The 19001-nt window shown below is 32.7% G+C and overlaps 1 pseudogene; it reads right to left on the reverse strand.

Annotated features, from left to right (window-relative positions):
• Positions 1-16368: 16368 nt before the first annotated feature.
• Positions 16369-17538, reverse strand: LOC121203115 (F-box/kelch-repeat protein At5g60570-like; annotated as a pseudogene).
• Between the last annotated feature and the right edge of the window lie 1463 nt (positions 17539-19001).

The following is a 19001-nucleotide window of genomic DNA, read 5'->3' on the forward strand; positions in this document are numbered from 1 at the left end:
TGGATACTAGAACATTTTACCAATAACCAACTATAACAAACACACAAATCTCTAACAAGAAAAACCAATAGCAAACTCTCATTATTAATTTTGATATCAAACATAACTAAATACATAGATTCCTTTGGTTCTTTTGCAATATATATTCCAATATCCAAATCATAGAACTTAAGATAAATAGAAAAAAATATCTCAAAAAGTTTATAATAAAGGCTTCCTAAATTACCAAGCATTAAAAACCCAAAAATTTCCATCCTTTTCATTCACAGACCAAATAAAGAACTATGAAAACACACTAAAAGGGAAAAAAATCTCAAAAAGAAGAATACACCCACTAATGGTACGCCAGAGGTTGTTAAAGGAGCAGGACACTAGAGAGACCATGAGAAGACTCAGTGTTCATACGCTTCCTAAGAAACCTCATGAGATTCATCTTCTGGCTAACCAATCCACCCCACATGCATATCTTTTCACATCTCACCACCACGACTTTTTGGCCATTCAACAACTCCTTGTCCAAAATGAAAGCCAACCTTCCCAGCAAGTGACTCATTGCATCCACCGCTACCCTTTTGGAGCACATGCCTCACCCTGAAACCATCTCTTCTTCTTCCTCTTTGCTTGGTAGCTTAGCTTTGGCCTCTTTTTAATGGAATTGGCATGGTTGATTTCGTTTTAGGAATAGTTATTCATATGTTGGTGCCTACAGAAGAGGCGGTGGGAGTTGAGTTTATCAGAGCTGATAGCTTCCCACGCCTACATGCTTCCCTGATTCACACTAGAGTTGTAGATTCCTTGCAAATAAAAAGAGAATTTCATAGGAAATCTCAACATAATCACTGTAAAAATAAAATAAAATAAAAAAGTATTCTTGATCATTTATGAACTAAAAATTGAGAAAAAAAACAAACACACAGATCTTTTTTGAAAAAAAGAAAGAACCGTATTAAGTGATAGGAATCCTATCTTAATTTAGGTTGAAGATTCACCTTCTCCCTCTGGTTGATCGAGAAGCACGATCCAGGAAGACGGTTGTATCTTCTTTACCGGTTCCCATAGATACAACAGTAAAAACTTCACCAGTTTTTTCGGTGGAAAGGAACGAAAAAGTGAGATGGAGGGTGCTTTCTGATCGGTGTTCTAAGTCCAGTTGTGACGCCAAAGAGAGGTAAAAAAGAGAAGGAGAAGACGGCGAGGAGAGTGGAGAAGAAAGCTAGAAGGAAGAAACAAAAGACGGAAAGGAGAAGCGTGGATCGAGAGGATAAAACAGGGCGTAGAAATCGGGAGGGGAAAATGGGAGCTAAATTGAGCTTTTGGAAGGGAATAGAAATCGGTCAATTTTGAGAATAGAGGCGTAATGTAATAAGCCCGTAATAGGGCATTACACCCAACCCAACTGATGAATAGGTGTGGCCCACGGAATGGGGCTGTAATGGCATAGCCATTACACCCAACCAAACATGCTATAAGAATTCTTAGGATATGATGACATGGCATTAGGGATTTCATGTTTCGGATGTTGGTCTTGAATGTCCTACCAATGGCTGAGATCCTGCATTTGTTGCGGATTCTCCACATCTCGTGTGAGTAGCATCATGTAGCTAACATTTCGATCCACAGCTCGTGTGAGCACTATTAAAAAGGAAAGATTACGGTTATATGAAAATGCACTCTATGTATGAGGATTCTTTAGTATCTGATGCAATTCTAGATGGTTCAACGGGTAAGTAAAGAAATGGCATGGTAAGTACACAATGGGATATTGAATCATGATCTATGAAAAGGCTAATGTAATAAATGATGTGCATATGAAAATCTACTTATATTATGGTTGAATTCATATGTATCATGTATGAACTTACTAACTTGTGAGTTTGATGGTGCTTGTATAGGATTTTACTAAGTTTATGGTCTTGGTAATGATATTATGCTTATTCTATGGTTTGTGCTAAAGAAATGGTAAGTTATGTTTGAGTTTATACGAGCTTACTAAGCACTAGTTGCTTACGTATTTACTTTTCTTTCTTTTATAGATTATAAGAAGCTTGATTGATTGGAAGCTTGATCGATTGAAAGCTTGATCGATTGGAAGCTTGATCGATTGGAAGCTTGTCAGAGATTTATCACACTATCTAACAACCATTTCGGTAGTTTTTGAGTATTTCGGCCAAGGTTATAAATGGCATATATACATGATAAAGGCCATGTACTTTCCATGTTTTTGAGTATTTCCACCTGTGTGCCAAGGTTATAAATGGGTCCTATACATGCCATTTATAGGCAACTCAGTGAGTATACGGCTGTGTGCCAAGGTTCTTGAGTATTTTGGCCGTGTTACCCCTGTTTTCAAGTTTTGCAACTTTTTTTCCAAATATTCTATTTTGTTTCAAATTAGTCTCGAATTGTTTCTAAGCTATTTTTAGGGTCTCGAAGGTTCGATTTAGGGACCAAATGCATATATTTGATTGGTTTTTAATAAGATTAATTTATTTAATGTTATGATGTTAAGTGTTATTTCGATTGTTTGGTAATGTTTCATAACCTTAATCTGGTGAGGGAGACGAGTTAGAGGTATTACATTTAGTGGTATCAGAGCTATAATTTAGTTGGTTCTCAGATTGAACATAGTATGTATGGAGTCTAGAAATATATGACATTATATAACCTGTGATAATGTGATATCTCCTAACTCAAATTGAATTACGTTTTCATATAGATAAAAGATGTCATCCAACCGAGTTGATTCCGATAAAGTTGATATGTACAAGCCTCCGTTCATGGAGTAGCTAGCAATGGTCTCGTAGCTGAGGGTCGTGGAAGTGAGTCTAACGAAGCCTTCTTCCAAATGATGTCTGAGTGGTTTTTATGTTCGTTAAAATGAACCCTATGGCTTAACGACCTCCACCCTCTCTCGTACCCTAACTTGTCCCCACTATTCCTCAAGGTTTAGAATTGGTACGACTAAATAGACCTCTAGTTGATAAAATTGGTACTTATGGGGCTGAAAGTTTCGTGATACTGCGAAAGATGATCCAGAAAAGGTTGAGTTCTGGTTAGAGAATATTATCAGAGTTTTTGATGAGCTATCTTACTCTCTTGCTGATAGTTTAAAATGTGCAATATCGTTGTTAAAAGATTCAGCGTATCAGTTATGGAATACTTTGATTGCGGTGGTACCAAAAGATCATATATATTGGGATTTCTTTCAGACAGAATTTAGAAAGAAATATGCCAGTCAGTGGTATCTTGACAAAAAGCGGAAAAAGTTCCTGTAGTTAAAACAGAGCCGTATGACTGTAGCTGAGTATAAAAGAGAATTCGTGCGACTTAGCAAGTATGCTCGAGAATGTATATCAACAGAAGTTGTTATGTGCACCCGGTTTGAAGATGGTTTAAACGAAGATATCAAACTGTTAGTTGGGATTCTAAAATTAAAAGAATTCGTGGTATTGGTAGATCGAACGCAAAAAGCTGAAGAACTTAGTAAAGCTAAAAGAAATGCAAATTTTGAGGCTCGTAACACTAGTAAATGACCTATGGAAAAATCATTTTCGTCTCCATCCAAGAAATCAAAAGAATTTCACAGTTGGACCTCAGCTTTAGTAGGTGTAACACCCCTTACCCGTATCCTTCGCTGAAAAGGGGTTATGAGGTATTACTAAACAAATCACAACTTCTGAACAATTATACATGTACACATGTTTGATTCTCTTGAATAAATCAACTTTAAATAATACAGTTAAATAATCCCTTACAAATCTTTTTTTTAAACATATAACTAATATATAAGTAGCCACTTAAATCATAAGCACCAAAATCAAATATATCCCATAAGCATGTGCGCACAACTAAGATAATAAAATTATTTCATTCTATTAATCCATGCATGAATCATATAAATCTAATAATTCAATGCACCTATTATTTGACCATACTATATTTGGCATATCTAGCTTGTTCAACTTATGATCACATTGATATATAAACCAAAAAGACTAACCAATTTTTAAAATATGCATATCTTACCTTTTTGTAAAACATCCATTCAGTTAACGAAAATTAAACCAAGGGATTTATTTAAAAATAAAATCAATTCAAACAATGACAACCAAAATTTACCTAATTCGCATACAACTCTTTTGTTTTCTTATTGCATGAATTACTATATTTCTCAAAAGTATACCATTATGTGCACAAGCCAACTTTGCATGCAAACAATTATGCATATTTGAACCAAACCACTATTCATTTGGTGCTTTACCAAATTCTTAGCCAAACATAAACATGCATATAATTCTGTATAAATTCAATTCGTATATTATGTAAAAATTTCATATCATATTAAAAAATCAAAACTATCCGTTCGAGCAAATAATTTAGCAACCATTTGGCTAATACATTGAAATTTTCCAACCGAATTAAACATGCTAATCTCTCATAATTTGTAATGTATCAAACGTCATATTAAGACTAATCCCAAAATTTTCTATTCGGGTAAGCACAAACAATTTTAATAAATCTAAATGAAATATGTTTCATCTAATAATGCAAAGCTTAATCGAACCATCAAAATAATTATAGAACATATTACTTACTCATAAAATATGTCATATTAAACTAAACATAAACACCTAATATTTAAACATAACATATATATATATAAACTTTCCATCACAACCCAAAACCAAATAGCCAAATCACAAATAAATTAAACAACCTTACATGTTTATAATAAGAACATCAATACCAAAAATTTATAAATAATTCTTAGCAAAATATACCAACAAAACTCACATATATAAATACAAAACATAACCGAATATTAACCAAGTATATTCACTACTCACATCCAACCTTTAATCAAAACACATCATTAACCAATTTAACATATTACTAGACACAAGATATATATATACCGAAACCTAATCAACCAACCACAACCATACAAAATCATCAAGCAAAGGCATAAATTTCAAGATTTACAAAATGAACAAGCCATTTTCGCATGGCTTATTATATACATGTCCAAAATCAGACCAAAATACATATTAGCCTATACATGCCATAAGTTCGAAATAAAACTTTTAAAAGTACCGAAAGTAGACGACAGTGTGAATGACTTCACTGACAGTCCCTGAGCACATAACAACCTCCAAAATCTAAAAAAAACAATGACAAATAAATATACAAAGTAAGCTAACTTAGCTTAGTAAGCCTTGCGTGTATATATATAACATATAATTTCATAAGCAATTTATCAAGGCCGAATATACACATATATAAACATTACCAATACATTCACAAATCTCAAATCATTTTTGCCATGGCTAATCGTTTATACACGAGCTTCCAATCATATACCTATAATTAACATAAGGCTGAACATACCTTTCATATACACACATATACTTATAACAACATTATTTATTATTTTTGTTATATATCAAACAAACTTACTTACTTAATTATCAAATAGGTAAATAAACATCACATACCTGATCATTTTAACTCATTAATCACATTCGATACCACATCGGCATAAAGCCTGTGAGGTATAAAGCTTATTAAAATACACCGGTATAAAACCTTCTAGGCACAAAGCCAGATATGATACACCGACACGAAGCCTGCTAGGCATAAAGCCTGATATGGTACACCGGCATGAAGCCTACTAGGCATAAAGCCTGCTAGGCACAGTGCTCGAATATCACTGATACAAAGTTAGTCTTACACATAATTCATACATAGGAAATCCTAATTATTCTTTAAGGTTCATACTAAGCTTTTCAAACGTCATATCTCAGTTAAATCGAACTTGTACCCAAATCTCACAAGCATTTATACATTCGGCTATTAATATGAAAATTCATAAAATTAAGTTTAGCATATAAAATTCATATACAATCTAATTTAACGACGTTTATTTGCTTATAGACTTACCTCAGACGATGAAAATTAGAACAGGACATTAATCAACGACTTTGGTTTTTCCCCGATCCAACTCTGATTTCTTTGGTTCTTGATCTAAATGTATTCAAAATAAACTAATTTAAATATAATTCCATTAAATTTAGTCCAAAAAAACATAAATGGGTGAATTACCATTTTCCCCTAACATTTTACACTTTATACATTTTAGTCCAAATTTCACCAAACACAAATACACAAAATCTCACAACAACATAGTTAGGCCGAATCTTCCTTGTATTCATACAAGTCCATGCATTTCAGTTATTTCACATTTTAGTCCCTCAATTTATTATTTTTGCAATTTAGCCCTAATTACTCAAAATCATCAAAAATTTCAATACAAAACATATATATCCAAAACATATATTCAATAATTCATCATCAAACATCACAAAACACAATTATTCATCAATGGCATAACTCAAAATATTCATCAAAATAAAAAATTCTAGCTTGGGTCGGATAGTACTCGAAGCAACGATATCAAAAACATAAAAATTATAAAAAATCGAACAAAGAACTAACTTTAATCAAACTTCAATATGGTCGAATATAGCTAGGTTTTTTTTCTTTCTTTTTCTTTTGCTCAGTTTCGGTGATAAAAGATGAAGGAAAAAAATGATAATGGCTTATAATGTTTTATTATATCATAATAATATAATATACATTATTATAACATTTAGAAATAATATTAATAATATAAAAACAATATATTATCACCTAATGCCGTCCACTAACATTAAAATGGCTTAATTGCCACATAAAACCTCCATTTTATAAAGACAACCACTATTCAGCCCTTTTAAAAATAACCACCTAATTTTCATTTTACGCGATTTAATCCTTTTATTTAATCGGACACTCAAACAACAAAATTAAAGCACAAAAAATTCACACAAGTAAAGTCACACATAATAAACACAGAAAATAATTTTAAAATATTTTTTAAACTCGAATTTATGGTCTCGAAACCGTTGTTCTGATTAGGGTCAAAATTGGGCTGTTACAGTAGGATTCTCAAGAAGAGATAAATGGAAGCAATATTCAAATTCGAGACCTCAGGCTACTTTTGTAGCGAGTGTGGGAAGTGTTTGAAATAATAGACCTAAATGTCAACAGTGCAATAGACGACATTTCGGAGAGTGCAGATTGAGAGATGAATGGTGCTTCAAATGTGGTTCTTATGATCATTTTCTTCGAGACTGTTCTGAAAGATCTTATAGAGAGTAAACTCAAAATACTCGTCTGAGTAACATTGCTGCAAGAGGAAGGCTATCCAGAAATAGTGGTAATGCGGGAAATAATCGAAGTGGAATGACCAGCTAGGGCTTATGCAATTCGAGCTCGTGAGGAAGCTTCGGCACCTAATGTAATTACCAGTACATTTCTATCTTTGATACTAATGTTAATGCTTTGATTGACTCGGGGTCAACGCACTCTTATATATGCATAACTTTAGTGTTAGATAACAAAATACCTTATGAGTCAACTGAATTTATGATCAAAGTAATGAATCATTTAGGTTAGTATGTGTTAGTTGATAAATTTTGTAGAAACTGTGATGATTTGGGATTGCTACTTTCCGACTGATTTGATGCTATTACCATTTGATGAGTTTGATGTAATTCTTGGTATGAATTGGTTGACTCTACATGATGTTGTTGTGATTTGTAGATGAAAGCAAATTTTATTGAAAGGTCAGAATGGTGAATTAGTTCGGGTTTAATCTGATAAATTTGATAGTACAACTAATATTACTTCAGCTATGTCAGCTCAGAAATATGTCAGAAAGGGTTGTGAGGCGTATCTAGCTTATATATTTGATTTCAGAGCTTCAAAATTGAAATTAGAGTTAGTTCCAACTGTTTGTGAGTTCTTAAATGTATTTCCAGAAGAGTTGCCAGAGTTACTGCAGTCAGAGAGGTTAAATTTCCTATTGTGTTATTACCGGGAATTTCTCTGATATCGATAGCTCCGTATAGAATGGCATTTACAGAATTGAAAGAGTTGAAAGAACAATTGCAAGAATTAACAGACAGAGGATTGGTTTGGCCTAATTTTTCTCCCTGGGGTGCTCCTGTATTGTTTGTTAAGAAAAAGGACGGGTCAATGCAATTATGTATCAACTATCGACAGCTTAACAAAGTCACAATCAAAAACAAATATCCTTTGCCACGTATTGATAATTTGTTTGATCAAAATTAAAAGGTGCGACAGTATTTTCAAAGATTGATCTCTGTTCTGGATATTATCAGTTACGGGTTAAAGATTCGAATGTACAGAAAACTGCTTTTAGAACCAGGTACGGACATTATTATTATTTAGTTATGCCTTTTGGCTTAACCAATGAACCTGTTGTGTTTATGGATTTGATGAACAGAATATTCCAGCCATATATAGATAGATTTGTAGTTGTATCCATTGATGATATTCAGATCTATTCTTGAGATGAAATTGAGCATGCACAGCATTTGAGAATAATTTTGCAGACTTTGCGCGAGAAACAATTATTTGCTAAATTTAGCAAGTGTGAGTTCTGGCTCCGAGAAGTTAGATTTTTTGGACATGTATCAGTAGACAATATTAGAATGGGTCCAAGTAAAATATCAACTATAGTAAACTGGAAGCCTCCGAGAAATGTTTTAGAGATTAGAAGTTGCTTGGGTCTAGCCGGATATTATCGGAGATCTATAAAAGGGTTTTTGATGATTTTTACACCGTTAATGAAGCTACCCTAGAAAGATGCCATGTTTGAATGGTTCGAAAAGTGTCAGCAAAGTTTTGATCAGTTGAAAGCGTTGTTGACCGAAGCCCCTGTGTTGATTCAACCTGAGTTCGGTAAGGAGTTTATGGTTTATAGTGATGCTTCATTTAATGGTTTAGGCTATGTTTTAATGTAAAAGGCAAAATGGTAGCTTATGCTTCCTGACAGTTGAAACCTCACGAGAAAAATTACCTGACTCATGATTTAGAGCTTGCAGCTATTGTGTTTGCTTTAAAGATTTGGTGATACTATTTGGGCAAAGAAAAATGCCACATCTTCACGGATCACAAAAACCTGAAATATTTGATGTCACAAAAAGAATTAAATTTGAGACAACGTAAATGGTTAATGTTGCTTAAAGATTATGATTTGATCATCGATTATCATCCAGGAAAAGTTAATGTTGTTGCTGATGCTTTAAGTAGAAAATATTTATTTGCTTTGTGAGCTTTGAATACTTATTTGATGGTTCCATTATAGTAGAATTAAAAGCTAGACTGACATTTCTGTAACAGATTTGTAAAGCTCAGAAAAGTGACTCTGAGTCGATTGCTAAATGAGAGCAGATCGAAATGGCACCTGATTCTGAATTTCGTGTTAGTCCAGATGGTAGTTTGTATTTCTAAAATAAAATCTGTATTCTATGGAATTCTTATGTTATTCGGAAGATTTTACAGGAAGCTCATAGTAATAATTTTTCGATACACCGTGGTAGTAATAAAATGTACAGTAATTTGAAACAGATGTATTGGTGGCCAGGTATGAAACGAGAGATTTCAGAGTTTGTATCGAAATGTTTATTCTGTCAGCAAGTCAAAGCTGAGCATCCAGTACCGTTTGGACTGCTACAACCTATTATGATTCTAGAGTTGAAATGGGAACAAATTACGATAGATTTTGTATCAGGATTACCTTTGTCTGCGCAGGAGAAATATGCTATTTGGGTTATTGTTGATCAGTTGACTAAATCTGCACATTTCATTCCAGTACGTACGAATTATTCACTTGAAAAGTTTGTGGAACTATACATTTCTGAGATTGTTAGACTACATGGTGTGCCAATATTTATTAGTTTTGATAGAGATCCACATTTTACTTCTAGATTTTGGAGTAAACTGTATGAAGCTCTAGGTACTCAATTATGTTTCAGTACAACATTCCATCCATAGACCGATGGTCAGCCTGAGTGAGTGATACAAGTACTCAAAGATATGCTCCATTATTGTATTTTAGAGTTCAGTGGAAGCTAATAGAAATTTCTTCCGTTGGTTGAATTTGCATACAATAATTGTTATTAGAAGAGTATTAAAATGGTGGCGTATGAAGCTTTGTATGGTCAGAAATGTAGAACTCCATTATACTGGACTGAATTGAGTGAGAAAAAGCTATTCAGTGTTGATTTGATTCGAGAAACCGAAGAAAAAGTCATAGTAATATGTGATTTTTTGAAAGCTGCTTCTGATCATTAGAAATCATATGCGGATTTGAAAAGAAAATACATTGAATTTCAAGTTGGCGAAAGAGTATTATTAATAGTATCACCTTGGAGAAAAGTTCTCCATTTTGGCCAAAAAGGAAAGCTTAGTTTACGATCCATCAGGCCGTATGAGATCATCAAGAGAATTGGGCCAGTAGCTTATTGTTCAGCTTTACCATCTGAATTAGAGAAAAATTCACAATTTATTTCATGTGTCAATGTTACAGAAGTATCAACAGACCCTTCACACGTGATTTCACCTGTTGATGTTGAGATTCAGCCAGACATGTCTTACAGTGAAAAACCGATCAGAATTTTAGCTCGAGAAGTTAAAGAGTTAAGAAATAAACGTATAGCTTTAGTTAAAGTTCTCTGGGAACATCATGGAGTCGAGGAAGTTACCTGGGAATCGAAAGAAGCTTTGAAAGTGCAATACCTGAACCTATTTTCTTGTAAGATTTTCGGGGACGAAAATTCCTTTAGGGGGAGAGTTGTAACAACCCAATTTTAGTGGTGTCAAAAATAGTGGTTTCAGGACCACAATTTTGAAAAGTGAGTTATTATTTTAATATTTATTTAATATCTACGAGATTATTTTAATGTCGTATTAAAGTTTTATTAAGAAATGTTAAAGTTTAAATGGGTAATTAGGTAAAAAAGACTAAATTGTAAAGGTTGAAAAAGTGGGTTTCTATTTGTTAAAAAGGTTAAAAGGTAGAAAGTAAATTAATGTACTTAGATGGTAAATATACCATAATTAAGTTAGTGGATAGTTATGGACAAGGTTTTATTGAAATTTTTTATTAATAATAAGGTCAAAGTAGTAATTTGGTAAATAAAAGAAAATTTAAGTAAATAAAATACAAATGAAAGATGTCTTCTCTATTTTTGTTTCAAAAACCTAAATTAGCCATTAGAGAAGAAGGAACGTTCAGCCAACACTTTGTTCTTGCATGGTTTTATTTTGTGTCCTGTTTTTAATAATTTTTATGTTCTTGAGTTCATTTTAACTTAATCTAGCTAGCCCGGGGCTTAATTTGCAAAACTGTTAAAGGTTGAGGGACTTGTCATGGTTCTTTTTGAATATGTTTTGAAGTTATTTGATAAATTTTTTATCTTAGTTGTTAAACAAACATATTTTGTTAAGGGATTTTTAGTGAATTTAGGGTTTAAGGACTTATTCATGAAAATAGCATAATAACTATACCTTATTCTCATGTAATATGTAAGTTGGTCATTTGCACAAAATATTATTCATAATATTTAAATAAGCCAAACATTAACCAAAACCACGCAAGAGCCTATACATGCGATATAATCTGTATTAAACATTCCAAAAACTACTAAGATAAGCTGGATAGTGTGACTTAAGTGTCGATCCGATCGTCCAACCTTCTGAGAATCTACAATGACATTAAACAACATAAGTAAGCTTAATAAAGCTTAGTAAGTTTGATGTATTAAACGATAAATCTTACCGAACTAATTATAATAATTCAAACAAAAATAATCATCCAAGAGAACTCCCTGTCATTCACAACTCCAATCGATGCATTCATCCAAGTTCAGATCAATGTGAAATAAATAACATATATTTCAAATTCATTAAATAGATTACCTTACTGAGATTTTCCATTTGAAGAATGACTTACGGGTAAGATTACATCATCAATAGAAGCTCATAAGAGCTGGTCCTCCCGAACACACCAACATAAGCTTAAAAGAGCTAAAGAGAAGCTCATAAGAGCTAATCCACCCGAATCAAGCCAAACATAAAGTATAACATGAGAGTTTGCAACAAATTCTGAACCTCGGTTAATATACTGGTATCTTCCTCCAATACCATCTCCACTCCAAACCCCCGTAATATACCAAAGCACGAATGTACTCTAATCCCACGTTCAATTCAAATCGAGTATCAAAATCAATAATATATCTCAATTTACTATTCATTGTCCACAATTAAAAATAAATATATAAGTTGTTCAATGATAATCTCCTCAATAATTCATATTGATATTAAATTCTAAACCGTACAAACTTATCTAGACTAAATTGTAGTAGTTGTAGAGGGACTATTTCGCTATTTTTCTTTTCCACAAGTATCTACGAGATCTTGATCTAAAATGTAAAATTCCTTATTTATCAGCATATATTTCATTTCCAAACCAATTTATAATTAATACCTTTTTATTTTTCAAAATTACATAAATACTCGAAGCTTTTACCATTTTTGCAATTTAGTCCCTTAACTCTAAATTCATCAAATTAACCATTTTTCTCAAATCAATAATTTATCCAAATATACTAGGCCCTCAAAAAGCCCCTAATAAACATTAAATTCACTAACAAACCCTAATATTTTGAGATTTTCACAATTTAATCCTAAAATCAAAATCTAACAAAAATCACTCTACAAATTCATCAAATAGCATATAATCAAAGCTCCAAATACATGGTATTCATAAAAAAAATTAAATATTCATCAATGACAACTTCAAAAATTTTTAATAGAATAAAAAATGAAGGTACGGGCTAGCTGGACTTAGTTGTAATGATTTCAAAAATATAAAAATTACAAGAAACAAAACTCAAAACTTACTCATGTAAGAGGGTGAATTAGCCGAACCTTCAAACCTAAGCTTTCATGGTGTTTTGGCTATGGAAAGAAGAAATGAAGAAGAAATGTCTTTTAATTCCTTTAATTTTTAATTTTGATTTTATAAAATTTACCATTTTGCCATTAAATCATGTAATATTTAATATTTTTCATCCATAATGCCGTCAAAAATTAATGTTAAGGAATATTTACTTCAGTTATCCTTTCTACTTTAATAATCAAGCTATTAAATCACTTAAATATTATAATTTCTATATTTTGTCCCTTTTTCAATTTAGTGCTTTTTCTTTAATTAACTAACTAAACGTTAAAATTTCTTAACTAAATTTTAATACAATCTTAATAATATTTTGTAAAAATTTATTAAAATATTTAGGACTCATTTTATAGAAACAGGTCCCAATACCTTATTTTCTAAAACCACTTAACTTTAAGGTCATACCACTTGAACCTAATTATTCTTTCAAATAGTATAATTTACCAATTCAAAAATTATTTTAACGTCATAATTGTCTCATAAATATTAATATTTACGAACTTACTTCTAAGATTTGTGGTCCCGTAACCACTGTTTCTGACACCATAAAAAATCGAGCTGTTGCAGGTTGTCACATGGTCTGACGACACAGCTGTGTGTCATCTCTAAAAATTTTAGCATTTTTTAGGATTTCCAGGTTATATGTATAGTTACCCTGGTGTGTTTTTAGGGGCAGATGTAAAGCCTACGAGCTTGGAACTTGGCGCCCAGGCGTGTTCTTGGTTGGACTGGCTCGGTTGAACATTCTGGCATGTCTTGGGTGGATAACCGCGTACCCGTATTTGTCTATACCGTGTATTGGGCCAAATTTTTAATGGTTAAATGATTTAATAATGATATGTAACTAATATTTGGTTATGATTTCTTGTGAAAGACTTGTACACGTGTTCATGGTTTTCAATATTATATTATGACTTGATAATGGTTGATGCTATATAAATGAGGTGATTAGATGACTCGTATTTACAAAACTCACCTGTTGCATGGTTGTGATTGACAGGGTTAATGTTAGCTATTGGTTTTGTTTATTATAAAACTGCTATTATACGGTAAGTTATAACGTTTCAACCTATGAACTTACTAAGCTCGTAAAAGCTTACTCGTGTTATTTTCCTATTTTCTTGTAGATCTCATTTTATGGAACCAGACAATCGGATCAAGTTGAATGTTTAACATGGGATATGTGGCATGTAATAGGAGTATCTTGTAATTTGTATATAAGTGTTCATTATAAGTGGCATATTTTGTACTTGCTTATGAGTTAAATGTTTGTGGCCAATAATGTGGTTAATCATATATTGATTTAGAGATTTGAATGTGATATTGAAATTGATATGTGGTGGATCTAGCTTGATGGGATGAAATACACATAGATGTGTTATATTGTGATAGGGAATACATGAATAGGAAAATCGTGGTTGGAGTTTGATTTGGATGGTATAAAATGATTTGTGCCTAGTTTTTTTTATGGTAGATAAGTTTATAAATGTGTTTAAATAAAAGTATAATGCTTGATGAATGAATTATAATATTTTGGTACCTTAAATAGCCATGTTTGGTTAAGTGTGAATTAGTTAAATAACATGTTTTGGTATGTTTTTATGTGAATTGAACAGGTTGAAAGTTTGATTAATTGATTGCTTGTGGTTTAAGTTAGCATGAATTGGTCATATTGCATTTGAATGTACATTTAGGCACACACGGCTGTCACACGGCTTAACACACGGCTATGTGCTTCTCACGGGCATGTGGCACAACCGTGTGCTCTGTTGGATTTTGATGATAATTTTGTTCACACAGTCACAGTGAGTTACATGACTTGGCGACACAACCGTGTGACGCAACTTATAGGGTCTGAGTTATGTCACATGGTTTGATGGCACGTCCATGTTGCTCAGCTTCACATAGCCTTAGCCTGTCACAGAGTCTGGCCACACGGCCGTGTGACCCTTGTTTTTGCCTTAATTTTATGATTTGTTCCAAATTAGTCCCTGATTGCTTCTGAATTGCTTTTAGATTTTTTTAGGCTTGATTTAAGCCCCGATTTTGATTGAATGACATGTTTATTGCTTGATTGTTTGATAGTGATTGTTTAAATGAAAATTTGTTTGGATTTGTAAATTCTTGTCTCGTTAATTGTCAAAGCATCCCGTAACCCTAATCTAGTGATGGTAACGAGCGAAGGGGTGTTACACCAACAATATTCTACTGTAAGTCGAGCCATTAAGAATCTACTCCAACTTCCTTGGATGGTTAGGATTGAACATATCTTCAGAGAGGGTAATAGGGTTGTTGATGGTTTGGCTTCAATGGCGTTCTCAAGACTGTTTGGTAGATATATTTTCATGCAACCAATGGATGAAGTGTTCAAATTACTACATGATGACTACTCTGGAATGGCTTGGCCTCGCTTAGTGTAGTTATGATTTATTTCTTCCTCTTGTACCAAAAAAAATTATTAAAATAACTTATCCAAGGGATAAATTAGGCTAAAATAAATAAATAAATCATGTTATATTTATATTTTAAAGATTTATTAATGTATATTTTATCAATATAAAATTTTTAGTATGTTATAAACTGTTATCCATAAATATTATAAAAATTTATTTAAAAATAAATTATTTTTTAAACTAAATATAAATAAAAAAACTAAATGAACAATAAATTTAAGAGAAAACTATGTTTCACTTCTATATTATTTGAAAAGTAGATCCAAAAGCAGGGAACTGATATTCCAAAACATTATATTAAAAATTGAAATAAAATCTTCGTAGAATTTCAAAATTTAAAAATAAATTGAATTATCTTTCATAAATTCATATTTTAGAAAGAAAAAAAAAACTTCTGATATTAATATTTAAATTTGGAAAAAGAAAATCTCCCAAAGACAATAATGCTATAGATTACCTGAAACTGATTGCACCTTTAAAATAAATAATAAATAATTTTATTTTAAGAAAAATTATAATACCTAATAATTTAAATTACGGGTCCGTTTGATTGCCAGTAAAATGTTTTCCGTAAAATGATTTCTGGAAAATGTTTTACTTTTCTGTAAAATGATTTGTTGGAAAATATTTTCTGGTGTTTGATTGAATCTGTGTAAAATATTTTCTGCTGTTTGGCAGGTTTCCTGAAAATATTTTTCGGAAAAGTTGTTTTTACATATATTAATATATATTAATAAATTTTTATATTTTAAATTTTTTTACATATATTGCAATGATTTATTTATAAATAAATAAATCAAATTAAATATATAATAATACTCAATTATTAAAATATAAAAGCATTGCAAACTACTTCTTAAATTTACTAATTAGTAGTGAATCAATTGTAGTGATCTCCTGATGAAATTACACTCAGCATAAAAGCAATTACGAGAAATGAATTCAATGCCAAAGTGCAAGATAAATGGAACCAGTCATTACTTGGTATGAGGTTAATGCTTGCAATAGAGGGATCAACACAATCAGTTGGTAACTTTAAGAAATTGATTCGAGGTCAATTATTCTTCTGAATCATAAAATGGGAAAAAGAACAATAAAATTAATGATACTGAGACAATAAAAATTATAACAGATAGAGGATCGTTGATCTTGGTCTTCCAGATGTCGATGTTTGCACCAAAGATACGGCAACTCTCATTAACAGCCTATTATCGCACAATTATACACAAAAGCACCTGCCCGTGCCTTGACAGCAAACACATTCCACTCTTGTCCATCCCTGTTTCCCTCCTCTGGATTCCAAGAATGCAGAACAATTACTCCATCATCATGCCCTCCATGACTTCCAGCTCCTATTACTGGTAAACTGTTTCCGCGTGCTTTAAATGCCAGCCCCAAACCGTAGGAAAAGTCCGCCCTCACAGGTAGTCTCTTCACAACACTCCATGAGTTATTAACCTTATCATATTTCTTAACTTCATTAGTTGCTTGATCAGCAGAGTAAAGCTGATTATTTACAACAACAACTAAAGGAGGTGAACGCATAGCAGGATGAAACGTACCTGCATCGCGACCAGGGTACATATTTTCTATCCTCCTCCATGACCTTGTCTCAATATTGTACTCTTCACCACAAGTCAAACAATCTGTATGACTTGACAAGCCCCCAATCACAAAAAACTTCCCATCCATAAAAAATCCCGAACATAGTTTACGCGGGAAGTTCATGTCAGGCAATGTTTGCCAAGTACCTACTTCAGAATTGTAGAGTTCAGCAGATTGTAGGACATTGCCATTCTTATCACTTCCCCCAGCAACAATGGTTATCTCCCCAGGGCTGCTAGAACCAAACAGACAACGTGGAAAATTCATTAGGGGGCATTTTGACCAATTGTGGGTAACCAAACTATACATCCAAATAGCAAATCCTGACAATTCACGACCAAATACAAGTAATTCACTCCCCACTGTAAGAGACTCCTTGTCAGCATAAGTAAAACAATCATCACATGGGATCCTAGGTAATCTCATCCATTTCTGTCTTATAGGATCAAAAGCTTCTCAAGGCATCATATTACAGGCCAAGTAAACCCAGTGTTCCAACCCTTGTATTGCCAAGGGATAAAGGTACACTCCAGGTGCTAAAAACCCTTGTATTGCTTCAGGCAGAAGGGGCAAAAAAGCATTCACCTGATTGAAGTAAGGTGCAATATGCATGCATATGCATATGTATATGTGGTGCGTATATGTAAGGTTAAGCAATATAATTATGATAAAAACACTTTTATCCAATTTATCTACAAGACAAGGAACTTTTTTATTGTTGGCCAATATGCAAAAGTTCCTATTGGTTCCATGTCTACTGTTCAATACACAAATATTACAAAATAGAGTTTTGATAATATCCCATTTCTTACAAGTAAAGGTACATCTAATGAAAAAGTTGAAAACAAAAACAATTAAAGAGAACTTCAATTAGGCGGATTTTATATGCCCATCGCCTTACCAAAAAGCACACCTACGCACACTAGGCGAGCGCCTAATCAAATGTGCCTCGCCCAAAAGGGTTTGAGGTCCTTTGGTTGTTTGAAGCTAAGGTGCAAAAGCATAGGCACACCTTGAAAACACAGTATGGTTCAATAAATTAAGAATGCATCACTTCAGTACCATCTTCCTATAGGCAAATTAACAGATCATATAGACTCATAAAAAGATCAAGCCTGATGTTACACTGTCATTGATACGAATATACCCAGGAAAACAAAAAATGAGTAGATGTTGCAACAAAATCTGCATGAAAGCAGTATCAAGAACGCAAGCAATATTGCCTAAGACTAACTCAAATCAAAGCTTCAGCCCATTAATGTCCCTTTTTTATTCAAAAGACAACAAAAATCTATACCCCATCAACTTCCATTGAGAGATTATTCACACTTTGCCTAAGTAATCCTTTCAATCTTCCTTTCTTGAAATCTGAAAGATTGGAATTTTTTGCCCAGTGCATAGCCAGATTAAGAAAAACAAAAATACCCAATTAAATCAACAAAGTGAAGACAGATAAATTACAACCCGGAAAGCGGGAAAAAAGAAAAAGAAAAAGAAAAGACCTGGTAGAGTTGAGGCTTGAGATTTGCGCTCAAGAGGTGGTGAAGTGAATTATACCCACAAATTGATCCATCTTTGAAACTTTTCTTTTCTTTTGTGCTTCCATTTTCTTTCCCAATTCCATCAGTTTTCTCTATTTTCTGATTCCCTCAATTATTGCTCCGAAATCAAAACATAGAAAAAATGTTGATGAACGCAGGTGTCTGGTGTTAAGAATCGGTGTTGGCTGATGGCAAGTAGAAGATCAGGTGTCAAGGATAGGGGAAGGGGAAGGGGAAGAGGAAGGGGAAGGGAATATCAGTGTCTAAAATTTTCCTGAAAATGTCTTACCGAATTAGAAATGGTAAGACATTTTCCAAAATCAAAAGGCTTCTTTTTCCCGTGTTTGTAATTGATTTTACGTGAGGAAAACATTTTCAACCAAACAAACACTGGAAAAGGCTGAAAACCTTTTCCGGAAAATGTTTTACTACAATCAAATAGACCCTACATTTCTTTCGCAACTCATTACCTTTTGTATATTTATCATTATTTAAATTCTTTTGCATTTCAATTTTGAATACCAATGTTTTAAG

This window comes from Gossypium hirsutum, chromosome D04 (genome assembly GCF_007990345.1).
Source record: "Gossypium hirsutum isolate 1008001.06 chromosome D04, Gossypium_hirsutum_v2.1, whole genome shotgun sequence".
Taxonomy (NCBI): domain Eukaryota; kingdom Viridiplantae; phylum Streptophyta; class Magnoliopsida; order Malvales; family Malvaceae; genus Gossypium; species Gossypium hirsutum.